The sequence below is a fragment of the Bombina bombina genome, chromosome 4 (assembly GCF_027579735.1).
Source record: "Bombina bombina isolate aBomBom1 chromosome 4, aBomBom1.pri, whole genome shotgun sequence".
NCBI lineage: Eukaryota > Metazoa > Chordata > Amphibia > Anura > Bombinatoridae > Bombina > Bombina bombina.
The window spans coordinates 36,370,485-36,397,088 of record NC_069502.1 but is presented as its reverse complement, the minus strand read 5'-3'; the positions used below and the strand labels follow the sequence as shown (position 1 = coordinate 36,397,088).

At 36.9% G+C, this 26,604-nt stretch overlaps 26 non-coding genes across 26 annotated transcripts; all 26 read right to left on the bottom strand.

Moving 5' to 3' along the window:
* Positions 1–2,089: 2,089 nt before the first annotated feature.
* TRNAV-CAC (transfer RNA valine (anticodon CAC)) lies at positions 2,090–2,162 on the bottom strand. Its single transcript has one exon. It is a non-coding gene; the product is annotated as a tRNA-Val (tRNA).
* A 135-nt stretch (positions 2,163–2,297) lies between these two features.
* On the bottom strand, positions 2,298–2,369 carry TRNAV-AAC (transfer RNA valine (anticodon AAC)). The gene has a single exon. It is a non-coding gene; the product is annotated as a tRNA-Val (tRNA).
* Positions 2,370–3,173: 804 nt separating this feature from the next.
* Positions 3,174–3,246, bottom strand: TRNAV-CAC (transfer RNA valine (anticodon CAC)). The gene has a single exon. It is a non-coding gene; the product is annotated as a tRNA-Val (tRNA).
* A 1,136-nt stretch (positions 3,247–4,382) lies between these two features.
* Positions 4,383–4,454, bottom strand: TRNAV-CAC (transfer RNA valine (anticodon CAC)). Its single transcript has one exon. It is a non-coding gene; the product is annotated as a tRNA-Val (tRNA).
* A 1,713-nt stretch (positions 4,455–6,167) lies between these two features.
* TRNAV-CAC (transfer RNA valine (anticodon CAC)) lies at positions 6,168–6,240 on the bottom strand. The gene has a single exon. It is a non-coding gene; the product is annotated as a tRNA-Val (tRNA).
* A 135-nt stretch (positions 6,241–6,375) lies between these two features.
* Positions 6,376–6,448, bottom strand: TRNAV-AAC (transfer RNA valine (anticodon AAC)). The gene has a single exon. It is a non-coding gene; the product is annotated as a tRNA-Val (tRNA).
* Positions 6,449–7,841: 1,393 nt separating this feature from the next.
* Positions 7,842–7,913, bottom strand: TRNAV-CAC (transfer RNA valine (anticodon CAC)). The gene has a single exon. It is a non-coding gene; the product is annotated as a tRNA-Val (tRNA).
* Positions 7,914–8,048: 135 nt separating this feature from the next.
* On the bottom strand, positions 8,049–8,121 carry TRNAV-AAC (transfer RNA valine (anticodon AAC)). Its single transcript has one exon. It is a non-coding gene; the product is annotated as a tRNA-Val (tRNA).
* Positions 8,122–10,442: 2,321 nt separating this feature from the next.
* Positions 10,443–10,515, bottom strand: TRNAV-CAC (transfer RNA valine (anticodon CAC)). The gene has a single exon. It is a non-coding gene; the product is annotated as a tRNA-Val (tRNA).
* Positions 10,516–10,650: 135 nt separating this feature from the next.
* TRNAV-AAC (transfer RNA valine (anticodon AAC)) lies at positions 10,651–10,722 on the bottom strand. The gene has a single exon. It is a non-coding gene; the product is annotated as a tRNA-Val (tRNA).
* Positions 10,723–11,526: 804 nt separating this feature from the next.
* Positions 11,527–11,599, bottom strand: TRNAV-CAC (transfer RNA valine (anticodon CAC)). Its single transcript has one exon. It is a non-coding gene; the product is annotated as a tRNA-Val (tRNA).
* A 1,136-nt stretch (positions 11,600–12,735) lies between these two features.
* On the bottom strand, positions 12,736–12,807 carry TRNAV-CAC (transfer RNA valine (anticodon CAC)). Its single transcript has one exon. It is a non-coding gene; the product is annotated as a tRNA-Val (tRNA).
* A 1,713-nt stretch (positions 12,808–14,520) lies between these two features.
* Positions 14,521–14,593, bottom strand: TRNAV-CAC (transfer RNA valine (anticodon CAC)). Its single transcript has one exon. It is a non-coding gene; the product is annotated as a tRNA-Val (tRNA).
* A 135-nt stretch (positions 14,594–14,728) lies between these two features.
* TRNAV-AAC (transfer RNA valine (anticodon AAC)) lies at positions 14,729–14,801 on the bottom strand. The gene has a single exon. It is a non-coding gene; the product is annotated as a tRNA-Val (tRNA).
* A 1,393-nt stretch (positions 14,802–16,194) lies between these two features.
* On the bottom strand, positions 16,195–16,266 carry TRNAV-CAC (transfer RNA valine (anticodon CAC)). Its single transcript has one exon. It is a non-coding gene; the product is annotated as a tRNA-Val (tRNA).
* A 135-nt stretch (positions 16,267–16,401) lies between these two features.
* TRNAV-AAC (transfer RNA valine (anticodon AAC)) lies at positions 16,402–16,474 on the bottom strand. Its single transcript has one exon. It is a non-coding gene; the product is annotated as a tRNA-Val (tRNA).
* Positions 16,475–18,797: 2,323 nt separating this feature from the next.
* TRNAV-CAC (transfer RNA valine (anticodon CAC)) lies at positions 18,798–18,870 on the bottom strand. The gene has a single exon. It is a non-coding gene; the product is annotated as a tRNA-Val (tRNA).
* A 135-nt stretch (positions 18,871–19,005) lies between these two features.
* Positions 19,006–19,078, bottom strand: TRNAV-AAC (transfer RNA valine (anticodon AAC)). Its single transcript has one exon. It is a non-coding gene; the product is annotated as a tRNA-Val (tRNA).
* Positions 19,079–20,469: 1,391 nt separating this feature from the next.
* Positions 20,470–20,541, bottom strand: TRNAV-CAC (transfer RNA valine (anticodon CAC)). The gene has a single exon. It is a non-coding gene; the product is annotated as a tRNA-Val (tRNA).
* A 135-nt stretch (positions 20,542–20,676) lies between these two features.
* TRNAV-AAC (transfer RNA valine (anticodon AAC)) lies at positions 20,677–20,749 on the bottom strand. The gene has a single exon. It is a non-coding gene; the product is annotated as a tRNA-Val (tRNA).
* Positions 20,750–21,178: 429 nt separating this feature from the next.
* TRNAV-CAC (transfer RNA valine (anticodon CAC)) lies at positions 21,179–21,250 on the bottom strand. The gene has a single exon. It is a non-coding gene; the product is annotated as a tRNA-Val (tRNA).
* A 135-nt stretch (positions 21,251–21,385) lies between these two features.
* On the bottom strand, positions 21,386–21,458 carry TRNAV-AAC (transfer RNA valine (anticodon AAC)). The gene has a single exon. It is a non-coding gene; the product is annotated as a tRNA-Val (tRNA).
* A 1,718-nt stretch (positions 21,459–23,176) lies between these two features.
* Positions 23,177–23,248, bottom strand: TRNAV-CAC (transfer RNA valine (anticodon CAC)). The gene has a single exon. It is a non-coding gene; the product is annotated as a tRNA-Val (tRNA).
* Positions 23,249–23,383: 135 nt separating this feature from the next.
* On the bottom strand, positions 23,384–23,456 carry TRNAV-AAC (transfer RNA valine (anticodon AAC)). The gene has a single exon. It is a non-coding gene; the product is annotated as a tRNA-Val (tRNA).
* Positions 23,457–25,172: 1,716 nt separating this feature from the next.
* On the bottom strand, positions 25,173–25,244 carry TRNAV-CAC (transfer RNA valine (anticodon CAC)). Its single transcript has one exon. It is a non-coding gene; the product is annotated as a tRNA-Val (tRNA).
* A 135-nt stretch (positions 25,245–25,379) lies between these two features.
* TRNAV-AAC (transfer RNA valine (anticodon AAC)) lies at positions 25,380–25,452 on the bottom strand. The gene has a single exon. It is a non-coding gene; the product is annotated as a tRNA-Val (tRNA).
* Positions 25,453–26,604: the final 1,152 nt, after the last annotated feature.

The window sequence follows — 26,604 nt, the reverse complement described above, 5'->3', positions numbered from 1 at the left end:
ACCCCAAATTTCAGAGTTTTAACCCTTAAAATGAAGAAACCGGAGCCGGTTACAGTTTTAACCCCTCTACAGTCCCAGCTACAGCCTTTGCTGCGACTTTACCAAACTCTAGGAACCTTTTCAACTACTTTCAGATCCACACACATGCAGCTGCATGTCTTGTTCTCAAAAGTAACTGCGCAGTAATGGCGCGAAAATGAGGCTCAGCCTACTACAGTGAAGGCCCTTCCTGACTGAAAAGGTGTCTAAACCAGTGCCTGACGTTAAAAAACGTTCCCCAAAGTTTATAAGTGTGAAAATCAACCTCAATCTGTATAAACTGCCCAAATAAAGCAATCGATCGTGAACATAAAGTGTCTATCAGTTTTATAGCCCATATTAAGCCCTTTATTCTGTTTGAGACTAAGAAAATGGCTTACCGGTCCCCATGAGGGGAAATGACAGCCTTCCAGCATTACACAGTCTTGTTAGAAATATGGCTAGTCATACCTTAAGCAGAAAAGTCTGCTAACTGTTTCCCCCAACTGAAGTTATTTCATCTCAACAGTCCTGTGTGGAAACAGCAAACGATTTTAGTTACTGCTGCTAAAATCATATTCCTCTCACAAACAGAACTCTTCATCTTTTTCTGTTTCAGAGTAAATAGTACATACCAGCACTATTTTAAAATAACAAACTCTTGATAGTAGAATAAAAAACTACAACTAAACACCACATACTCTTAACCATCTCCGTGGAGATGTTGCCTGTGCAACGGCAAAGAGAATGACTGGGGTGGGCGGAGCCTAGGAGGGACTATATGGACAGCTTTTGCTGTACTCTTTGCCATTTCCTGTTGGGGAAGAGATATTCCCACAAGTTATGGATGACGCCGTGGACCGGACACACCAATGTTGGAGAAAAGTAATCGACTTAGCCCACAATAGTGTCAACCAGCATAGAGCCCTAGTTATAAGCCTTAATTCTGTTACTGAGTCTAAGAAAATGGCTTACCTATCCCAGAATGGATAACTGACAGTCTTCTAGCATTACTTGGTCTTGTTAGAAAAATGACTGATCATACCTGAAGCAGATAAGCCTGCAAATTGTTCCCCCCAACTGAAGTTCTCTGGTTTCAACAGTCCTGTGTGGGAACAGCAATGGATTTTAGTTACTGGTGCTAAAATCATACTCCTCTTTTAACAGAAATCTTCATCACTTTCTGTTGTAGAGTAAATAGTACAAACCGGCACTATTTTAAAACAACAAACTCTTGATAGAAGAAATAAAAACTACAACTAACACCACATACTCTTTACCACCCCCGTGGAGATGCTACTTGTTCAGAGCGGTAAAGAGAATGACTGGGGGGCGGAGCCAGAGGGGGAGCTATATGGACAGGTCTGCTGTGTGCTCTCTTTGCCACTTCCTGTAGGGAATGAGAGAATCCCACAAGTAAGGATGAAGCCGTGGACCGGATACACCAATGTAGGAGAAAACCGTTTTTAGGTTTATTACATTCCGTTAAACACCTTATCCTTCCTTTCTCTGTTAGGGCCTAAAATCATCGAGAGACAAAGGACAACCATAACTTATCAAAAAGACCATTTAAAAAGATCAATCATGACTTCAGATGTTTCTCTTGTTTACTACTTAACGCTGTTCTAGAAAGCCATTTAGTTTTATCAAGATACCTCTAAGTATTACAAAATTGCAGTAAAAGCAGAATGATAAACCTCGGATTTCCAAAGAAAAAGATACTAATTAAACGGGGAGAAAAGCCTAAAATTAGCTCAGGAATAAATAGACAAAATTTACCACTTTTACTTCCAAAGCCATCAAAATTACAGCTAAGAGCAAAATTAAGACTTTCTTGGATTCCCAGTATAAAACAGCATTTTTTCTGCCCAGTTTCGAACCGACATCCCAACACATCCTGGGAGGCACACAAAAGCCCCATCAGTGGGATGTTCAGAAGAGATTAACACAAGCTTTACATCTGCGCATCCATAAATACCAAGAATTTATGTTAGCATTGTATGAATAGCTATCAGAATTACAGTTAAAGAACCAATTAGAACACTCTCTGATTTCAAATGAGAATTTTTTTTGTTTCTGCCCGGTTTCGAACCGGGGACCTTTCGCGTGTGAGGCGAACATGATAACCACTACACTACAGAAACTGATTGAAAAGGTGCGTCCACTCTTTTACTACGATTGGTATAGCTGCTAGTGGTTCGATGTAAACAACACAGGATATGCAGAAGTTTCCAAACTATGCCATAATGGAAGAAGGAACTTTCACCGGTCCAAAAGGATGTTTCTGCCCGGTTTCGAACAGGGACCTTTCGCGTGTTAGGCGAACGTGATAACCACTACATTACAGAAACTGGTTGTATATCCTGCAGGCTCTGCTAAAGCAGGTTAACACGTAAAGCTAAAACAGTTAACAAGTATATAAGGATACTCTGGATGAGGATAAAAGCGACAATTTTGTTACTGTTCCTATAATATTTCCACAAAATAAAACTTACAGTTCTTGATTAATATTATAAATTACCGAAGATCATTTTATATTAAAAACCGTTTTTAGGTTTATTACATTCCGTTAAACACCTTATCCTTCCTTTCTCTGTTAGGGCCTAAAATCATCGAGAGACAAAGGACAACCATAACTTATCAAAAAGACCATTTAAAAAGATCAATCATGACTTCAGATGTTTCTCTTGTTTACTACTTAACGCTGTTCTAGAAAGCCATTTAGTTTTATCAAGATACCTCTAAGTATTACAAAATTCCAGTAAAAGCAGAATGATAAACTTCGGATTTCCAAAGAAAAAGATACTAATTAAACAGGGAGAAAAGCCTAAAATTAGCTCAGGAATAAATAGACAAAGTTTACCACTTTTACTTCCAAAGCCATCAAAATTACAGCTAAGAGCAAAATTAACACTTTCTTGGATTCCCAGTATAAAACAGCATTTTTTCTGCCCAGTTTCAAACCGACATCCCAACACAACCTGGGAGGCACACAAAAGCCCCATCAGTGGGATGTTCAGAAGAGATTAACACAAGCTTTACATCTGCGCATCTATAAATACCAAGAATTTATGTTAGCATTGTATGAATAGCTATCAGAATTACAGTTAAAGAACAAATTAGAACACTCTTTAATTCCAAATGAGAAATTAATTTGTTTCTGCGCGGTTTCGAACTGGGGACCTTTCGCGTGTGAGGCGAACGTGATAACCACTACACTACAGAAACTGATTGAAAAGGTGCGTCCACTCTTTTACTACGAGTGGTAGAGCTGCTAGTGGTTCGATGTAAACAAAACAGGATATGCAGAAGTTTCCAAACTATGCCATAATGGAAGAAGGAACTTTCACTGGTCAAAATGGATGTTTCTGCCCGGTTTCAAACCGGGGACCTTTCGCGTGTTAGGCGAACGTGATAACCACTACACTAGAGAAAATGGTTGTATATCTTTCTGGCTCTGCTAATCATTTTCTAATGTGTAGAAAATATGACTCCAGATGAACTTTAGTGTGATCTGTCAATAAGTTTGTTATCTAAACCATTCTTGCTCTTTACAATTTTAAAAGTTGGAAGATGCAGAAATCAATTCGTCTACCATTTCCATGCGAAGCGAGCGCCTCTACCATTTGACCTAATACTCCTCCAACATTTCATCTTTAAAAAAAAGGGGGATGAGGATAAAAGACAATTTTGTTACTATCCTTATATTATTTCCACATATTTTTTAAATTACCGAAGATCATTTTATATTTAAAACCATTTTTATGTTTATTACATTCCGTTAAACACCTTATCCTTCCTTTCTCTCTTAGGGCCTGGTGCTCAAAAACTCCCCAGTGTGGAGAGAAATCACACAAAATCTTTGGGGTTTTTTTGGAGCATTATCTTGTTATGTATATGCCTCTCCTTTACATCCAGAACCCTAAAAAGTGAGTAGAGAGATTTAGATAATTTTGCTCTTATCTTAGAAAGGCTCACTCATCCAATTAAAATCATTGGGAGACAAAGGACAACCATAACTTTTCAAAAAGACCATTTAAAAAAGAAAAATCAATACCCACACTTCAATAAAGCAGTTAACATGTATATAAGGATACTCTGGATGAGGATAAAAGCGACCATTTAGTTTTATCAAGATACCTCTAAGCATTACAAAATTACAGTAACAGCAGAATGATAAACCTCGGATTTCCAAAGAAAAAGATACTGATTAAACGGGGAGAAAAGCCTAAAATTAGCTCAGGAATAAACATCTGCGCATCCATAAATACCAAGAATTTATGTTAGCATTGTATGAATAGCTATCAGAATTACAGTTAAAGAACAAATTAGAACATTCTCTGATTTCAAATGAGAATTTTTTTTGTTTCTGCCCGTTTCGAACCGGGGACCTTTCGCGTGTGAGGCGAAAGTGATAACCACTACACTACAGGAACTGGTTTTATATACTGCTGGCTCCGCTAATCTTTTTCTTATGTATAGAAAATATAACTCCAGATGAACTTTAGTGTGATCTGTCAATAATTTTGTTATCTAAACCATTCTTGCTCTTTACGATTTTAAAAGTTTGAAGATGCAGACATCAATTCGGCTAACATTTGCATGCGAAGCGAGCGCCTCTACCATTTGACCTAATACTCCTCCAACATTTCTTCTTTAAAAAAAGGGGATGAGGATAAAAGACAATTTTGTTACTATCCCTATAATATTTCCACATATTTTTTAAATTACCGAAGATCATTTTATATTTAAAACCATTTTTATGTTTATTACATTCCGTTAAACACCTTATCCTTCCTTTTTCTCTTAGGGCCTGATGCTCAAAAACTCCCCAGTGTGGAGAGAAATCACACAAAATCTTTGGGGGGGGGGGGTTTGGAGCATTATCTTGTTATGTATATGCCTCTCCTTTACATCCAGAACCCTACAAAGTGAGTAGAGAGATTCAGATAATTTTGCTCTTATCTTAGAAAGGATCACTCATCCACTTCGAACCGGGGACCTTTCGTGTGTTAGGCGAACGTGATAACCACTACACTACAGAAACTGGTTGTATATCCTGCTGGCTCCGCTAATCTTTTTCTAATGTGTAGAAAATATAACTCCAGATGAACTTTAGTGTGATCTGTCAATAATTTTGTTATCTAAACCATTCTTGCTCTTTACGATTTTAAAAGTTTGAAGATGCAGACATCAATTCGGCTAACATTTGCATGCGAAGCGAGCGCCTCTACCATTTGACCTAATACTCCTCCAACATTTCTTCTTTAAAAAAAGGGGATGAGGATAAAAGACAATTTTGTTACTATCCCTATAATATTTCCACATATTTTTTAAATTACCGAAGATCATTTTATATTTAAAACCATTTTTATGTTTATTACATTCCGTTAAACACCTTATCCTTCCTTTCTCTCTTAGGGCCTGATGCTCAAAAATTCCCCAGTGTGGAGAGAAATCACACAAAATCTTTGGGGGGGGGGTTTGGGGCATTATCTTGTTATGTATATGCCTCTCCATTACATCCAGAACCCTACAAAGTGAGTAGAGAGATTTAGATAATTTTGCTCTTATCTTAGAAAGGCTCACTCATCCACTTAAAATCATTGAGAGACAAAGGACAACCATAACTTATCAAAAAGACCATTTAAAAAAATCAATCATGACTTCAGATGTCTCTCTTGTTTACTACTTAACGCTGTTCTAGAAAACCATTTAGTTTTATCAAGATACCTCTAAGCATTACAAAATTACAGTAACAGCAGAATGATAAACCTCGGATTTCCAAAGAAAAAGATACTGATTAAATGGGGAGAAAAGCCTAAAATTAGCTCAGGAATAAATAGCCAAAATTTACCACTTTTACGTCCAAAGCCATCAAAATTACAGCTAAGGGCAAAATTAACACTTTCTTTGATTCCCAGTATAAAACAGCATTTTTTCTGCCCAGTTTCGAACCGACATCCCAACACATCCTGGGAGGCACACAAAAGCCCCATCAGTGGGATGTTCAGAAGAGATTAACACAAGCTTTACATCTGCGCATCCATAATACCAAGAATTTATGTTAGCATTGTATGAATAGCTATCAGAATTACAGTTAAAGAACAAATTAGAACACTCTGTGATTTCAAATGAGAAAAAAAATTTGTTTCTGCCCGGTTTCGAACCGGGGACCTTTCGCGTGTGAGGCGAACGTGATAACCACTACACTACAGAAACTGATTGAAAAAGTGCGTCCACTCTTTCACTACGAGTGGTATAGCTGCTAGTGGTTCGATGTAAACAACACAGGATATGCAGAAGTTTCCAAACTATGCCGTAATGGAAGAAGGAACTTTCACCGGTCCAAAACAATGTTACTGCCCAGTTTCGAACCGGGGACCTTTCGCATGTTAGGCGAACATGATAACCACTACACTACAGAAACTGGTTGTATATCCTGCTGGCTCCGCTAATCTTTTTCTAATGTGTAGAAAATATAACTCCAGATGAACTTTAGTGTGATCTGTCAATAATTTTGTTATCTAAACCATTCTTGCTCTTTACGATTTTAAAAGTTTGAAGATGCAGACATCAATTCAGCTAACATTTGCATGCGAAGCGAGCGCCTCTACCATTTGACCTAATACTCCTCCAACATTTCTTCTTTAAAAAAAGGGGATGAGGATAAAAGACAATTTTGTTACTATCCCTATAATATTTCCACATATTTTTTAAATTACCGAAGATCATTTTATATTTAAAACCATTTTTATGTTTATTACATTCCGTTAAACACCTTATCCTTCCTTTTTCTCTTAGGACCTGATGCTCAAAAACTCCTCAGTGTGGAGAGAAATCACACAAAATCTTTGGGGGGGGGGGGGGTTTGGAGCATTATCTTGTTATGTATATGCCTCTCCTTTACATCCAGAACCCTACAAAGTGAGTAGAGAGATTTAGATAATTTTGCTCTTATTTTAGAAAGGATCACTCATCCACTTAAAATCATTGGGAGACAAAGGACAACCATAACTTTTTAAAAAGACCATTTAAAAAAGAAAAATCAATACCCACTCTTCAATAAAGCAGTTAACACGTATATAAGGATACTCTGGATGAGGATAAAAGCGACAATTTTGTTACTGTTCCTATAATATTTCCACAAAATAAAACTTACGGTTCTTGATTAATATTTTAAATTACTGAAGATCATTTTATATTAAAAAACGTTTTTTAGGATTATTACATTCCGTTAAACACCTTATCCTTCCTTTCTCTCTTAGGGCCTAAAATCATCGAGAGACAAAGGACAACCATAACTTATCAAAAAGACCATTTAAAAAGATCAATCATGACTTCAGATGTTTCTCTTGTTTACTACTTAACGCTGTTCTAGAAAGCCATTTAGTTTTATCAAGATATCTCTAAGTATTACACAATTACAGTAAAAGCAGAATGATAAACCTCAGATTTCCAAAGAAAAAGATACTGATTAAACGGGGAGAAAAGCCTAAAATTAGCTCAGGAATAAATAGACAAAATTTACCACTTTTACGTCCAAAGCCATCAAAATTACAGTTAAGAGCAAAATTAACACTTTTTTTGATTCCCAGTATAAAACAGCATTTTTTCTGCCCAGTTTTGAACCGACATCCCAACACATCCTGGGAGGCACACAAAAGCCCCATCAGTGGGATGTTCAGAAGAGATTAACACAAGCTTTACATCTGCGCATCCATAAATACCAAGAATTTATGTTAGCATTGTATGAATAGCTATCAGAATTACAGTTAAAGAACAAATTAGAACATTCTCTGATTTCAAATGAGAATTTTTTTTGTTTCTGCCCGTTTCGAACAGGGGACCTTTCGCGTGTGAGGCGAACGTGATAACCACTACACTACAGAAACTGATTGAAAAAGTGCATCCACTCTTTTACTACGAGTGGTATAGCTGCTAGTGGTTCGATGTAAACAACACAGGATATGCAGAAGTTTCCAAACTATGCAGTAATGGAAGAAGGAACTTTCACCGGTCCAAAGGGATGTTTCTGCCCGGTTTCGAACCAGGGACCTTTCGCGTGTTAGGCGAACGTGATAACCACTACACTACAGGAACTGGTTTTATATACTGCTGGCTCCGCTAATCTTTTTCTTATGTGTAGAAAATATAACTCCAGATGAACTTTAGTGTGATCTGTCAATAATTTTGTTATCTAAACCATTCTTGCTCTTTACGATTTTAAAAGTTTGAAGATGCAGACATCAATTCGGCTAACATTTGCATGCGAAGCGAGCGCCTCTACCATTTGACCTAATACTCCTCCAACATTTCTTCTTTAAAAAAAGGGGATGAGGATAAAAGACAATTTTGTTACTATCCCTATAATATTTCCACATATTTTTTAAATTACCGAAGATCATTTTATATTTAAAACCATTTTTATGTTTATTACATTCCGTTAAACACCTTATCCTTCCTTTTTCTCTTAGGGCCTGATGCTCAAAAACTCCCCAGTGTGGAGAGAAATCACACAAAATCTTTGGGGGGGGGGGGGTTTGGAGCATTATCTTGTTATGTATATGCCTCTCCTTTACATCCAGAACCCTACAAAGTGAGTAGAGAGATTTAGATAATTTTGCGCTTATCTTAGAAAGGATCACTCATCCACTTCGAACCGGGGACCTTTCGCGTGTTAGGCGAACGTGATAACCACTACACTACAGAAACTGGTTGTATATCCTGCTGGCTCCGCTAATCTTTTTCTAATGTGTAGAAAATATAACTCCAGATGAACTTTAGTGTGATCTGTCAATAATTTTGTTATCTAAACCATTCTTGCTCTTTACGATTTTAAAAGTTTGAAGATGCAGACATCAATTCGGCTAACATTTGCATGCGAAGCGAGCGCCTCTACCATTTGACCTAATACTCCTCCAACATTTCTTCTTTAAAAAAAGGGGATGAGGATAAAAGACAATTTTGTTACTATCCCTATAATATTTCCACATATTTTTTAAATTACCGAAGATCATTTTATATTTAAAACCATTTGTATGTTTATTACATTCCGTTAAACACCTTATCCTTCCTTTTTCTCTTAGGGCCTGATGCTCAAAAACTCCCCAGTGTGGAGAGAAATCACACAAAATCTTTGGGGGGGGTTGGAGCATTATCTTGTTATGTATATGCCTCTCCTTTACATCCAGAACCCTACAAAGTGAGTAGAGAGATTTAGATAATTTTGCTCTTATCTTAGAAAGGATCACTCATCCACTTCGAACCGGGGACCTTTCGCGTGTTAGGCGAACGTGATAACCACTACACTACAGAAACTGGTTGTATATGCTGCTGGCTCCGCGAATCTTTTTCTAATGTGTAGAAAATATAACTCCAGATGAACTTGAGTGTGATCTGTCAATAATTTTGTTATCTAAACCATTCTTGCTCTTTACGATTTTAAAAGTTTGAAGATGCAGACATCAATTCGGCTAACATTTGCATGCGAAGCGAGCGCCTCTACCATTTGACCTAATACTCCTCCAACATTTCTTCTTTAAAAAAAGGGGATGAGGATAAAAGACAATTTTGTTACTATCCCTATAATATTTCCACATATTTTTTTAAATTACCGAAGATCATTTTATATTTAAAACCATTTTTATGTTTATTACATTCCGTTAAACACCTTATCCTTCCTTTCTCTCTTAGGGCCTGATGCTCAAAAATTCCCCAGTGTGGAGAGAAATCACACAAAATCTTTGGGGGGGGTGGTTTGGAGCATTATCTTGTTATGTATATGCCTCTCCATTACATCCAGAACCCTACAAAGTGAGTAGAGAGATTTAGATAATTTTGCTCTTATCTTAGAAAGGCTCACTCATCCACTTAAAATCATTGAGAGACAAAGGACAACCATAACTTATCAAAAAGACCATTTAAAAAAATCAATCATGACTTCAGATGTCTCTCTTGTTTACTACTTAACGCTGTTCTAGAAAACCATTTAGTTTTATAAAGATACCTCTAAGCATTACAAAATTACAGTAACAGCAGAATGATAAACCTCGGATTTCCAAAGAAAAAGATACTGATTAAATGGAGAGAAAAGCCTAAAATTAGCTCAGGAATAAATAGACAAAATTTACCACTTTTACGTCCAAAGCCATCAAAATTACAGCTAAGGGCAAAATTAACACTTTCTTTGATTCCCAGTATAAAACAGCATTTTTTCTGCCCAGTTTCGAACCGACATCCCAACACATCCTGGGAGGCACACAAAAGCCCCATCAGTGGGATGTTCAGAAGAGATTAACACAAGCTTTACATCTGCGCATCCATAATACCAAGAATTTATGTTAGCATTGTATGAATAGCTATCAGAATTACAGTTAAAGAACAAATTAGAACACTCTGTGATTTCAAATGAGAAAAAAATTTGTTTCTGCCCGGTTTCGAACAGGGGACCTTTCGCGTGTGAGGCGAACGTGATAACCACTACACTACAGAAACTGATTGAAAAAGTGCGTCCACTCTTTCACTACGAGTGGTATAGCTGCTAGTGGTTCGATGTAAACAACACAGGATATGCAGAAGTTTCCAAACTATGCCATAATGGAAGAAGGAACTTTCACCGGTCCAAAAGGATGTTTCTGCCCGGTTTCGAACAGGGACCTTTCGCGTGTTAGGCGAACGTGATAACCACTACATTACAGAAACTGGTTGTATATCCTGCAGGCTCTGCTAAAGCAGGTTAACACGTAAAGCTAAAACAGTTAACAAGTATATAAGGATACTCTGGATGAGGATAAAAGCGACAATTTTGTTACTGTTCCTATAATATTTCCACAAAATAAAACTTACAGTTCTTGATTAATATTATAAATTACCGAAGATCATTTTATATTAAAAACCGTTTTTAGGTTTATTACATTCCGTTAAACACCTTATCCTTCCTTTCTCTGTTAGGGCCTAAAATCATCGAGAGACAAAGGACAACCATAACTTATCAAAAAGACCATTTAAAAAGATCAATCATGACTTCAGATGTTTCTCTTGTTTACTACTTAACGCTGTTCTAGAAAGCCATTTAGTTTTATCAAGATACCTCTAAGTATTACAAAATTCCAGTAAAAGCAGAATGATAAACTTCGGATTTCCAAAGAAAAAGATACTAATTAAACAGGGAGAAAAGCCTAAAATTAGCTCAGGAATAAATAGACAAAGTTTACCACTTTTACTTCCAAAGCCATCAAAATTACAGCTAAGAGCAAAATTAACACTTTCTTGGATTCCCAGTATAAAACAGCATTTTTTCTGCCCAGTTTCAAACCGACATCCCAACACAACCTGGGAGGCACACAAAAGCCCCATCAGTGGGATGTTCAGAAGAGATTAACACAAGCTTTACATCTGCGCATCTATAAATACCAAGAATTTATGTTAGCATTGTATGAATAGCTATCAGAATTACAGTTAAAGAACAAATTAGAACACTCTTTAATTCCAAATGAGAAATTAATTTGTTTCTGCGCGGTTTCGAACTGGGGACCTTTCGCGTGTGAGGCGAACGTGATAACCACTACACTACAGAAACTGATTGAAAAGGTGCGTCCACTCTTTTACTACGAGTGGTAGAGCTGCTAGTGGTTCGACGTAAACAAAACAGGATATGCAGAAGTTTCCAAACTATGCCATAATGGAAGAAGGAACTTTCACTGGTCAAAATGGATGTTTCTGCCCGGTTTCAAACCGGGGACCTTTCGCGTGTTAGGCGAACGTGATAACCACTACACTAGAGAAAATGGTTGTATATCTTTCTGGCTCTGCTAATCATTTTCTAATGTGTAGAAAATATGACTCCAGATGAACTTTAGTGTGATCTGTCAATAAGTTTGTTATCTAAACCATTCTTGCTCTTTACAATTTTAAAAGTTGGAAGATGCAGAAATCAATTCGTCTACCATTTCCATGCGAAGCGAGCGCCTCTACCATTTGACCTAATACTCCTCCAACATTTCATCTTTAAAAAAAAGGGGGATGAGGATAAAAGACAATTTTGTTACTATCCTTATATTATTTCCACATATTTTTTAAATTACCGAAGATCATTTTATATTTAAAACCATTTTTATGTTTATTACATTCCGTTAAACACCTTATCCTTCCTTTCTCTCTTAGGGCCTGGTGCTCAAAAACTCCCCAGTGTGGAGAGAAATCACACAAAATCTTTGGGGTTTTTTTGGAGCATTATCTTGTTATGTATATGCCTCTCCTTTACATCCAGAACCCTAAAAAGTGAGTAGAGACATTTAGATAATTTTGCTCTTATCTTAGAAAGGCTCACTCATCCAATTAAAATCATTGGGAGACAAAGGACAACCATAACTTTTCAAAAAGACCATTTAAAAAAGAAAAATCAATACCCACACTTCAATAAAGCAGTTAACATGTATATAAGGATACTCTGGATGAGGATAAAAGCGACCATTTAGTTTTATCAAGATACCTCTAAGAATTACAAAATTACAGTAACAGCAGAATGATAAACCTCGGATTTCCAAAGAAAAAGATACTGATTAAACGGGGAGAAAAGCCTAAAATTAGCTCAGGAATAAACATCTGCGCATCCATAAATACCAAGAATTTATGTTAGCATTGTATGAATAGCTATCAGAATTACAGTTAAAGAACAAATTAGAACATTCTCTGATTTCAAATGAGAATTTTTTTTGTTTCTGCCCGTTTCGAACCGGGGACCTTTCGCGTGTGAGGCGAAAGTGATAACCACTACACTACAGGAACTGGTTTTATATACTGCTGGCTCCGCTAATCTTTTTCTTATGTATAGAAAATATAACTCCAGATGAACTTTAGTGTGATCTGTCAATAATTTTGTTATCTAAACCATTCTTGCTCTTTACGATTTTAAAAGTTTGAAGATGCAGACATCAATTCGGCTAACATTTGCATGCGAAGCGAGCGCCTCTACCATTTGACCTAATACTCCTCCAACATTTCTTCTTTAAAAAAAGGGGATGAGGATAAAAGACAATTTTGTTACTATCCCTATAATATTTCCACATATTTTTTAAATTACCGAAGATCATTTTATATTTAAAACCATTTTTATGTTTATTACATTCCGTTAAACACCTTATCCTTCCTTTTTCTCTTAGGGCCTGATGCTCAAAAACTCCCCAGTGTGGAGAGAAATCACACAAAATCTTTGGGGGGGGGGGTTTGGAGCATTATCTTGTTATGTATATGCCTCTCCTTTACATCCAGAACCCTACAAAGTGAGTAGAGAGATTTAGATAATTTTGCTCTTATCTTAGAAAGGATCACTCATCCACTTCGAACCGGGGACCTTTCGCGTGTTAGGCGAACGTGATAACCACTACACTACAGAAACTGGTTGTATATCCTGCTGGCTCCGCTAATCTTTTTCTAATGTGTAGAAAATATAACTCCAGATGAACTTTAGTGTGATCTGTCAATAATTTTGTTATCTAAACCATTCTTGCTCTTTACGATTTTAAAAGTTTGAAGATGCAGACATCAATTCGGCTAACATTTGCATGCGAAGCGAGCGCCTCTACCATTTGACCTAATACTCCTCCAACATTTCTTCTTTAAAAAAAGGGGATGAGGATAAAAGACAATTTTGTTACTATCCCTATAATATTTCCACATATTTTTTAAATTACCGAAGATCATTTTATATTTAAAACCATTTTTATGTTTATTACATTCCGTTAAACACCTTATCCTTCCTTTCTCTCTTAGGGCCTGATGCTCAAAAATTCCCCAGTGTGGAGAGAAATCACACAAAATCTTTGGGGGGGGGGGTTTGGGGCATTATCTTGTTATGTATATGCCTCTCCATTACATCCAGAACCCTACAAAGTGAGTAGAGAGATTTAGATAATTTTGCTCTTATCTTAGAAAGGCTCACTCATCCACTTAAAATCATTGAGAGACAAAGGACAACCATAACTTATCAAAAAGACCATTTAAAAAAATCAATCATGACTTCAGATGTCTCTCTTGTTTACTACTTAACGCTGTTCTAGAAAACCATTTAGTTTTATCAAGATACCTCTAAGCATTACAAAATTACAGTAACAGCAGAATGATAAACCTCGGATTTCCAAAGAAAAAGATACTGATTAAATGGGGAGAAAAGCCTAAAATTAGCTCAGGAATAAATAGCCAAAATTTACCACTTTTACGTCCAAAGCCATCAAAATTACAGCTAAGGGCAAAATTAACACTTTCTTTGATTCCCAGTATAAAACAGCATTTTTTCTGCCCAGTTTCGAACCGACATCCCAACACATCCTGGGAGGCACACAAAAGCCCCATCAGTGGGATGTTCAGAAGAGATTAACACAAGCTTTACATCTGCGCATCCATAATACCAAGAATTTATGTTAGCATTGTATGAATAGCTATCAGAATTACAGTTAAAGAACAAATTAGAACACTCTGTGATTTCAAATGAGAAAAAAAATTTGTTTCTGCCCGGTTTCGAACCGGGGACCTTTCGCGTGTGAGGCGAACGTGATAACCACTACACTACAGAAACTGATTGAAAAAGTGCGTCCACTCTTTCACTACGAGTGGTATAGCTGCTAGTGGTTCGATGTAAACAACACAGGATATGCAGAAGTTTCCAAACTATGCCGTAATGGAAGAAGGAACTTTCACCGGTCCAAAACAATGTTACTGCCCAGTTTCGAACCGGGGACCTTTCGCATGTTAGGCGAACGTGATAACCACTACACTACAGAAACTGGTTGTATATCCTGCTGGCTCCGCTAATCTTTTTCTAATGTGTAGAAAATATAACTCCAGATGAACTTTAGTGTGATCTGTCAATAATTTTGTTATCTAAACCATTCTTGCTCTTTACGATTTTAAAAGTTTGAAGATGCAGACATCAATTCAGCTAACATTTGCATGCGAAGCGAGCGCCTCTACCATTTGACCTAATACTCCTCCAACATTTCTTCTTTAAAAAAAGGGGATGAGGATAAAAGACAATTTTGTTACTATCCCTATAATATTTCCACATATTTTTTAAATTACCGAAGATCATTTTATATTTAAAACCATTTTTATGTTTATTACATTCCGTTAAACACCTTATCCTTCCTTTTTCTCTTAGGACCTGATGCTCAAAAACTCCTCAGTGTGGAGAGAAATCACACAAAATCTTTGGGGGGGGGGGGGGTTTGGAGCATTATCTTGTTATGTATATGCCTCTCCTTTACATCCAGAACCCTACAAAGTGAGTAGAGAGATTTAGATAATTTTGCTCTTATTTTAGAAAGGATCACTCATCCACTTAAAATCATTGGGAGACAAAGGACAACCATAACTTTTTAAAAAGACCATTTAAAAAAGAAAAATCAATACCCACTCTTCAATAAAGCAGTTAACACGTATATAAGGATACTCTGGATGAGGATAAAAGCGACAATTTTGTTACTGTTCCTATAATATTTCCACAAAATAAAACTTACGGTTCTTGATTAATATTTTAAATTACTGAAGATCATTTTATATTAAAAAACGTTTTTTAGGATTATTACATTCCGTTAAACACCTTATCCTTCCTTTCTCTCTTAGGGCCTAAAATCATCGAGAGACAAAGGACAACCATAACTTATCAAAAAGACCATTTAAAAAGATCAATCATGACTTCAGATGTTTCTCTTGTTTACTACTTAACGCTGTTCTAGAAAGCCATTTAGTTTTATCAAGATATCTCTAAGTATTACACAATTACAGTAAAAGCAGAATGATAAACCTCAGATTTCCAAAGAAAAAGATACTGATTAAACGGGGAGAAAAGCCTAAAATTAGCTCAGGAATAAATAGACAAAATTTACCACTTTTACGTCCAAAGCCATCAAAATTACAGTTAAGAGCAAAATTAACACTTTTTTTGATTCCCAGTATAAAACAGCATTTTTTCTGCCCAGTTTTGAACCGACATCCCAACACATCCTGGGAGGCACACAAAAGCCCCATCAGTGGGATGTTCAGAAGAGATTAACACAAGCTTTACATCTGCGCATCCATAAATACCAAGAATTTATGTTAGCATTGTATGAATAGCTATCAGAATTACAGTTAAAGAACAAATTAGAACATTCTCTGATTTCAAATGAGAATTTTTTTTGTTTCTGCCCGTTTCGAACAGGGGACCTTTCGCGTGTGAGGCGAACGTGATAACCACTACACTACAGAAACTGATTGAAAAAGTGCATCCACTCTTTTACTACGAGTGGTATAGCTGCTAGTGGTTCGATGTAAACAACACAGGATATGCAGAAGTTTCCAAACTATGCAGTAATGGAAGAAGGAACTTTCACCGGTCCAAAGGGATGTTTCTGCCCGGTTTCGAACCAGGGACCTTTCGCGTGTTAGGCGAACGTGATAACCACTACACTACAGGAACTGGTTTTATATACTGCTGGCTCCGCTAATCTTTTTCTTATGTGTAGAAAATATAACTCCAGATGAACTTTAGTGTGATCTGTCAATAATTTTGTTATCTAAACCATTCTTGCTCTTTACGATTTTAAAAGTTTGAAGATGCAGACATCAATTCGGCTAACATTTGCATGCGAAGCGAGCGCCTCTACCATTTGACCTAATACTCCTCCAACATTTCTTCTTTAAAAAAAGGGGATGAGGATAAAAGACAATTTTGTTACTATCCCTATAATATTTCCACATATTTTTTAAATTACCGAAGATCATTTTATATTTAAAACCATTTTTATGTTTATTACATTCCGTTAAACACCTTATCCTTCCTTTTTCTCTTAGGGCCTGATGCTCAGAAACTCCCCAGTGTGGAGAGAAATCACACAAAATCTTTGGGGGGGGGGGGGTTTGGAGCATTATCTTGTTATGTATATGCCTCTCCTTTACATCCAGAACCCTACAAAGTGAGTAGAGAGATTTAGATAATTTTGCGCTTATCTTAGAAAGGATCACTCATCCACTTCGAACCGGGGACCTTTCGCGTGTTAGGCGAACGTGATAACCACTACACTACAGAAACTGGTTGTATATCCTGCTGGCTCCGCTAATCTTTTTCTAATGTGTAGAAAATATAACTCCAGATGAACTTTAGTGTGATCTGTCAATAATTTTGTTATCTAAACCATTCTTGCTCTTTACGATTTTAAAAGTTTGAAGATGCAGACATCAATTCGGCTAACATTTGCATGCGAAGCGAGCGCCTCTACCATTTGACCTAATACTCCTCCAACATTTCTTCTTTAAAAAAAGGGGATGAGGATAAAAGACAATTTTGTTACTATCCCTATAATATTTCCACATATTTTTTAAATTACCGAAGATCATTTTATATTTAAAACCATTTGTATGTTTATTACATTCCGTTAAACACCTTATCCTTCCTTTTTCTCTTAGGGCCTGATGCTCAAAAACTCCCCAGTGTGGAGAGAAATCACACAAAATCTTTGGGGGGGGGGTTGGAGCATTATCTTGTTATGTATATGCCTCTCCTTTACATCCAGAACCCTACAAAGTGAGTAGAGAGATTTAGATAATTTTGCTCTTATCTTAGAAAGGATCACTCATCCACTTCGAACCGGGGACCTTTCGCGTGTTAGGCGAACGTGATAACCACTACACTACAGAAACTGGTTGTATATGCTGCTGGCTCCGCTAATCTTTTTCTAATGTGTAGAAAATATAACTCCAGATGAACTTGAGTGTGATCTGTCAATAATTTTGTTATCTAAACCATTCTTGCTCTTTACGATTTTAAAAGTTTGAAGATGCAGACATCAATTCGGCTAACATTTGCATGCGAAGCGAGCGCCTCTACCATTTGACCTAATACTCCTCCAACATTTCTTCTTTAAAAAAAGGGGATGAGGATAAAAGACAATTTTGTTACTATCCCTATAATATTTCCACATATTTTTTTAAATTACCGAAGATCATTTTATATTTAAAACCATTTTTATGTTTATTACATTCCGTTAAACACCTTATCCTTCCTTTCTCTCTTAGGGCCTGATGCTCAAAAATTCCCCAGTGTGGAGAGAAATCACACAAAATCTTTGGGGGGGGGGGTTTGGAGCATTATCTTGTTATGTATATGCCTCTCCATTACATCCAGAACCCTACAAAGTGAGTAGAGAGATTTAGATAATTTTGCTCTTATCTTAGAAAGGCTCACTCATCCACTTAAAATCATTGAGAGACAAAGGACAACCATAACTTATCAAAAAGACCATTTAAAAAAATCAATCATGACTTCAGATGTCTCTCTTGTTTACTACTTAACGCTGTTCTAGAAAACCATTTAGTTTTATAAAGATACCTCTAAGCATTACAAAATTACAGTAACAGCAGAATGATAAACCTCGGATTTCCAAAGAAAAAGATACTGATTAAATGGAGAGAAAAGCCTAAAATTAGCTCAGGAATAAATAGACAAAATTTACCACTTTTACGTCCAAAGCCATCAAAATTACAGCTAAGGGCAAAATTAACACTTTCTTTGATTCCCAGTATAAAACAGCATTTTTTCTGCCCAGTTTCGAACCGACATCCCAACACATCCTGGGAGGCACACAAAAGCCCCATCAGTGGGATGTTCAGAAGAGATTAACACAAGCTTTACATCTGCGCATCCATAATACCAAGAATTTATGTTAGCATTGTATGAATAGCTATCAGAATTACAGTTAAAGAACAAATTAGAACACTCTGTGATTTCAAATGAGAAAAAAATTTGTTTCTGCCCGGTTTCGAACAGGGGACCTTTCGCGTGTGAGGCGAACGTGATAACCACTACACTACAGAAACTGATTGAAAAAGTGCGTCCACTCTTTCACTACGAGTGGTATAGCTGCTAGTGGTTCGATGTAAACAACACAGGATATGCAGAAGTTTCCAAACTATGCCGTAATGGAAGAAGGAACTTTCACCGGTCCAAAACGATGTTACTGCCCAGTTTCGAACCGGGGACCTTTCGCGTGTTAGGCGAACGTGATAACCACTACACTACAGAAACCGGTTGTATATCCTGCTGGCTCCGCTAATCTTTTTCTAATGTGTAGAAAATATAACTCCAGATGAACTTTAGTGTGATCTGTCAATAATTTTGTTATCTAAACCATTCTTGCTCTTTACGATTTTAAAAGTTTGAAGATGCAGAAATCAATTCAGCTAACATTTGCATGCGAAGCGAGCGCCTCTACCATTTGACCTAATACTCCTCCAACATTTCTTCTTTAAAAAAAGGGGATGAGGATAAAAGACAATTTTGTTACTATCCCTATAATATTTCCACATATTTTTTAAATTACCGAAGATCATTTTATATTTAAAACCATTTTTATGTTTATTACATTCCGTTAAACACCTTATCCTTCCTTTTTCTCTTAGGACCTGATGCTCAAAAACTCCTCAGTGTGGAGAGAAATCACACAAAATCTTTGGGGGGGGGGGGTTTGGAGCATTATCTTGTTATGTATATGCCTCTCCTTTACATCCAGAACCCTACAAAGTGAGTAGAGAGATTTAGATAATTTTGCTCTTATCTTAGAAAGGATCACTCATCCACTTAAAATCATTGGGAGACAAAGGACAACCATAACTTTTTAAAAAGACCATTTAAAAAAGAAAAATCAATACCCACTCTTCAATAAAGCAGTTAACACGTATATAAGGATACTCTGGATGAGGATAAAAGCGACAATTTTGTTACTGTTCCTATAATATTTCCACAAAATAAAACTTACGGTTCTTGATTAATATTTTAAATTACCGAAGATCATTTTATATTAAAAACCGTTTTTTAGGATTATTACATTCCGTTAAACACCTTATCCTTCCTTTCTCTCTTAGGGCCTAAAATCATCGAGAGACAAAGGACAACCATAACTTATCAAAAAGACCATTTAAAAAGATCAATCATGACTTCAGATGTTTCTCTTGTTTACTACTTAACGCTGTTCTAGAAAGCCATTTAGTTTTATCAAGATATCTCTAAGTATTACACAATTACAGTAAAAGCAGAATGATAAACCTCAGATTTCCAAAGAAAAAGATACTGATTAAACGGGGAGAAAAGCCTAAAATTAGCTCAGGAATAAATAGACAAAATTTACCACTTTTACGTCCAAAGCCATCAAAATTACAGTTAAGGGCAAAATTAACACTTTTTTTGATTCCCAGTATAAAACAGCATTTTTTCTGCCCAGTTTTGAACCGACATCCCAACACATCCTGGGAGGCACACAAAAGCCCCATCAGTGGGATGTTCAGAAGAGATTAACACAAGCTTTACATCTGCGCATCCATAAATACCAAGAATTTATGTTAGCATTGTATGAATAGCTATCAGAATTACAGTTAAAGAACAAATTAGAACATTCTCTGATTTCAAATGAGAATTTTTTTTGTTTCTGCCCGTTTCGAACAGGGGACCTTTCGCGTGTGAGGCGAACGTGATAACCACTACACTACAGAAACTGATTGAAAAAGTGCGTCCACTCTTTTACTACGAGTGGTATAGCTGCTAGTGGTTTGATGTAAACAACACAGGATATGCAGAAGTTTCCAAACTATGCCGTAATGGAAGAAGGAACTTTCACCGGTCCAAAAGGATGTTTCTGCCCGGTTTCGAACCGGGGACCTTTCGCGTGTTAGGCGAACGTGATAACCACTACACTACAGAAACTGGTTGTATATCCTGCTGGCTGTATATCCTGTTCTAGAAAGCCATTTAGTTTTATCAAGATATCTCTAAGTATTACACAATTACAGTAAAAGCAGAATGATAAACCTCAGATTTCCAAATAAATAGACAAAATTTACCACTTTTACGTCCAAAGCCATCAAAATTACAGTTAAGGGCAAAATTAACACTTTTTTTGATTCCCAGTATAAAACAGCATTTTTTCTGCCCAGTTTCGAACCGACATCCCAACACATCCTGGGAGGCACACAAAAGCCCCATCAGTGGGATGTTCAGAAGAGATTAACACAAGCTTTACATCTGCGCATCCATAAATACCAAGAATTTATGTTAGCATTGTATGAATAGCTATCAGAATTACAGTTAAAGAACAAATTAGAACATTCTCTGATTTCAAATGAGAATTTTTTTTGTTTCTGCCCGTTTCGAACCGGGGACCTTTCGCGTGTGAGGCGAACGTGATAACCACTACACTACAGAAACTGATTGAAAAAGTGCATCCACTCTTTTACTACGAGTGGTATAGCTGCTAGTGGTTCGATATAAACAACACAGGATATGCAGAAGTTTCCAAACTATGCCGTAATGGAAGAAGGAACTTTCACCGGTCCAAAAGGATGTTTCTGCCCGGTTTCGAACCGGGGACCTTTCGCGTGTTAGGCGAACGTGATAACCACTACACTACAGAAACTGGTTTTATATACTGCTGGCTCCGCTAATCTTTTTCTTATGTGTAGAAAATATAACTCCAGATGAACTTTAGTGTGATCTGTCAATAATTTTGTTATCTAAACCATTCTTGCTCTTTACGATTTTAAAAGTTTGAAGATGCAGACATCAATTCGGCTAACATTTGCATGCGAAGCGAGCGCCTCTACCATTTGACCTAATACTCCTCCAACATTTCTTCTTTAAAAAAAGGGGATGAGGATAAAAGACAATTTTGTTACTATCCCTATAATATTTCCACATATTTTTTAAATTACCGAAGATCATTTTATATTTAAAACCATTTTTATGTTTATTACATTCCGTTAAACACCTTATCCTTCCTTTTTCTCTTAGGGCCTGATGCTCAAAAACTCCCCAGTGTGGAAAGAAATCACACAAAATCTTTGGGGGGGGGGGGGGGTGGTTTGGAGCATTATCTTGTTATGTATATGCCTCTCCTTTACATCCAGAACCCTACAAAGTGAGTAGAGAGATTTAGATAATTTTGCTCTTATCTTAGAAAGGATCACTCATCCACTTCGAACCGGGGACCTTTCGCGTGTTAGGCGAACGTGATAACCACTACACTACAGAAACTGGTTGTATATCCTGCTGGCTCCGCTAATCTTTTTCTAATGTGTAGAAAATATAACTCCAGATGAACTTTAGTGTGATCTGTCAATAATTTTGTTATCTAAACCATTCTTGCTCTTTACGATTTTAAAAGTTTGAAGATGCAGACATCAATTCGGCTAACATTTGCATGCGAAGCGAGCGCCTCTACCATTTGACCTAATACTCCTCCAACATTTCTTCTTTAAAAAAAGGGGATGAGGATAAAAGACAATTTTGTTACTATCCCTATAATATTTCCACATATTTTTTAAATTACCGAAGATCATTTTATATTTAAAACCATTTTTATGTTTATTACATTCCGTTAAACACCTTATCCTTCCTTTCTCTCTTAGGGCCTGATGCTCAAAAATTCCCCAGTGTGGAGAGAAATCACACAAAATCTTTGGGGGGGGGGTTTGGAGCATTATCTTGTTATGTATATGCCTCTCCATTACATCCAGAACCCTACAAAGTGAGTAGAGAGATTTAGATAATTTTGCTCTTATCTTAGAAAGGCTCACTCATCCACTTAAAATCATTGAGAGACAAAGGACAACCATAACTTATCAAAAAGACCATTTAAAAAAATCAATCATGACTTCAGATGTCTCTCTTGTTTACTACTTAACGCTGTTCTAGAAAACCATTTAGTTTTATCAAGATACCTCTAAGCATTACAAAATTACAGTAACAGCAGAATGATAAACCTCGGATTTCCAAAGAAAAAGATACTGATTAAATGGGGAGAAAAGCCTAAAATTAGCTCAGGAATAAATAGACAAAATTTACCACTTTTACGTCCAAAGCCATCAAAATTACAGCTAAGGGCAAAATTAACACTTTCTTTGATTCCCAGTATAAAACAGCATTTTTTCTGCCCAGTTTCGAACCGACATCCCAACACATCCTGGGAGGCACACAAAAGCCCCATCAGTGGGATGTTCAGAAGAGATTAACACAAGCTTTACATCTGCGCATCCATAATACCAAGAATTTATGTTAGCATTGTATGAATAGCTATCAGAATTACAGTTAAAGAACAAATTAGAACACTCTGTGATTTCAAATGAGAAAAAAATTTGTTTCTGCCCGGTTTCGAACCGGGACCTTTCGCGTGTGAGGCGAACGTGATAACCACTACACTACAGAAACTGATTGAAAAAGTGCGTCCACTCTTTCACTACGAGTGGTATAGCTGCTAGTGGTTCGATGTAAACAACACAGGATATGCAGAAGTTTCCAAACTATGCCGTAATGAAAGAAGGAACTTTCACCGGTCCAAAACGATGTTACTGCCCAGTTTCGAACCGGGGACCTTTCACGTGTTAGGCGAACGTGATAACCACTACACTACAGAAACCGGTTTTATATACTGCTGGCTCCGCTAATCTTTTTCTTATGTGTAGAAAATATAACTCCAGATGAACTTTAGTGTGATCTGTCAATAATTTTGTTATCTAAACCATTCTTGCTCTTTACGATTTTAAAAGTTTGAAGATGCAGACATCAATTCGGCTAACATTTGCATGCGAAGCGAGCGCCTCTACCATTTGACCTAATACTCCTCCAACATTTCTTCTTTAAAAAAAGGGGATGAGGATAAAAGACAATTTTGTTACTATCCCTATAATATTTCCACATATTTTTTAAATTACCGAAGATCATTTTATATTTAAAACTATTTTTATGTTTATTACATTCCGTTAAACACCTTATCCTTCCTTTTTCTCTTAGGGCCTGATGCTCAAAAACTCCCCAGTGTGGAGAGAAATCACACAAAATCTTTTGGGGGGGGGGGTTTGGAGCATTATCTTGTTATGTATATGCCTCTCCTTTACATGCAGAACCCTACAAAGTGAGTAGAGAGATTTAGATAATTTTGCTCTTATCTTAGAAAGGATCACTCATCCACTTCGAACCGGGGACCTTTCGCGTGTTAGGCGAACGTGATAACCACTACACTACAGAAACTGGTTGTATATCCTGCTGGCTCCGCTAATCTTTTTCTAATGTGTAGAAAATATAACTCCAGATGAACTTTAGTGTGATCTGTCAATAATTTTGTTATCTAAACCATTCTTGCTCTTTACGATTTTAAAAGTTTGAAGATGCAGACATCAATTCGGCTAACATTTGCATGCGAAGCGAGCGCCTCTACCATTTGACCTAATACTCCTCCAACATTTCTTCTTTAAAAAAAGGGGATGAGGACAAAAGACAATTTTGTTACTATCCCTATAATATTTCCACATATTTTTTAAATTACCGAAGATCATTTTATATTTAAAACCATTTTTGTTTATTACATTCCGTTAAACACCTTATCCTTCCTTTCTCTCTTAGGGCCTGATGCTCAAAAATTCCCCAGTGTGGAGAGAAATCACACAAAATCTTTGGGGGGGGGGGGGGGTTTGGAGCATTATCTTGTTATGTATATGCCTCTCCATTACATCCAGAACCCTACAAAGTGAGTAGAGAGATTTAGATAATTTTGCTCTTATCTTAGAAAGGCTCACTCATCCACTTAAAATCATTGAGAGACAAAGGACAACCATAACTTATCAAAAAGACCATTTAAAAAAATCAATCATGACTTCAGATGTCTCTCTTGTTTACTACTTAACGCTGTTCTAGAAAACCATTTAGTTTTATCAAGATACCTCTAAGCATTACAAAATTACAGTAACAGCAGAATGATAAACCTCGGATTTCCAAAGAAAAAGATACTGATTAAATGGGGAGAAAAGCCTAAAATTAGCTCAGGAATAAATAGACAAAATTTACCACTTTTACGTCCAAAGCCATCAAAATTACAGCTAAGGGCAAAATTAACACTTTCTTTGATTCCCAGTATAAAACAGCATTTTTTCTGCCCAGTTGCGAACCGACATCCCAACACATCCTGGGAGGCACACAAAAGCCCCATCAGTGGGATGTTCAGAAGAGATTAACACAAGCTTTACATCTGCGCATCCATAAATAACAAGAATTTATGTTAGCATTGTATGAATAGCTTTCAGAATTACAGTTAAAGAACAAATTAGAACATTCTCTGATTTCAAATGAGAATTTTTTTTGTTTCTGCCCGTTTCGAACCGGGGACCTTTCACGTGTGAGGCGAACATGATAACCACTACACTACAGAAACTGATTGAAAAAATGCGTCCACTCTTTTACTACGAGTGGTATAGCTGCTAGTGGTTCGATGTAAACAACACAGGATATGCAGAAGTTTCCAAACTATGCCATAATGGAAGAAGGAACTTTCACCGGTCCAAAAGGATGTTTCTGCCCGGTTTCGAACCGGGGACCTTTCGCGTGTTAGGCGAACGTGATAACCACTACACTACAGAAACTAGTTGTATATCCTGCTGGCTCCGCTAATCTTTTTCTTATGTGTAGAAAATATAACTCCAGATGAACTTTAGTGTGATCTGTCAATAATTTTGTTATCTAAACCATTCTTGCTCTTTACGATTTTAAAAGTTTGAAGATGCAGACATCAATTCGGCTAACATTTGCATGCGAAGCGAGCGCCTCTACCATTTGACCTAATAATCCTCCAACATTTCTTCTTTAAAAAAAGGGGATGAGGATAAAAGACAATTTTGTTACTATCCCTATAATATTTCCACATATTTTTTAAATTACCGAAGATCATTTTATATTTAAAACCATTTTTATGTTTATTACATTCCGTTAAACACCTTATCCTTCCTTTTTCTCTTAGGGCCTGATGCTCAAAAACTCCCCAGTGTGGAGAGAAATCACACAAAATCTTTGGGGGGGGGGGTTTGGAGCATTATCTTGTTATGTATATGCCTCTCCTTTACATCCAGAACCCTACAAAGTGAGTAGAGAGATTTAGATAATTTTGCTCTTATCTTAGAAAGGATCACTCATCCACTTGAAATCATTGGGAGACAAAGGACAACCATAACTTTTTAAAAAGACCATTTAAAAAAGAAAAAACAGAATTTATGTTTACCTGATAAATTACTTTCTCCAACGGTGTGTCCGGTCCACGGCGTCATCCTTACTTGTGGGATATTCTCTTCCCCAACAGGAAATGGCAAAGAGCCCAGCAAAGCTGGTCACATGATCCCTCCTAGGCTCCGCCTACCCCAGTCATTCGACCGACGTTAAGGAGGAATATTTGCATAGGAGAAACCATATGGTACCGTGGTGACTGTAGTTAAAGAAAATAAATTATCAGACCTGATTAAAAAAACCAGGGCGGGCCGTGGACCGGACACACCGTTGGAGAAAGTAATTTATCAGGTAAACATAAATTCTGTTTTCTCCAACATAGGTGTGTCCGGTCCACGGCGTCATCCTTACTTGTGGGAACCAATACCAAAGCTTTAGGACACGGATGAAGGGAGGGAGCAAATCAGGTCACCTAAATGGAAGGCACCACGGTGTGCAGTGAAGACCAAGTCGCTGCCCTACATATCTGATCAACAGAAGCCTCGTTCTTGAAGGCCCATGTGGAAGCCACAGCCCTA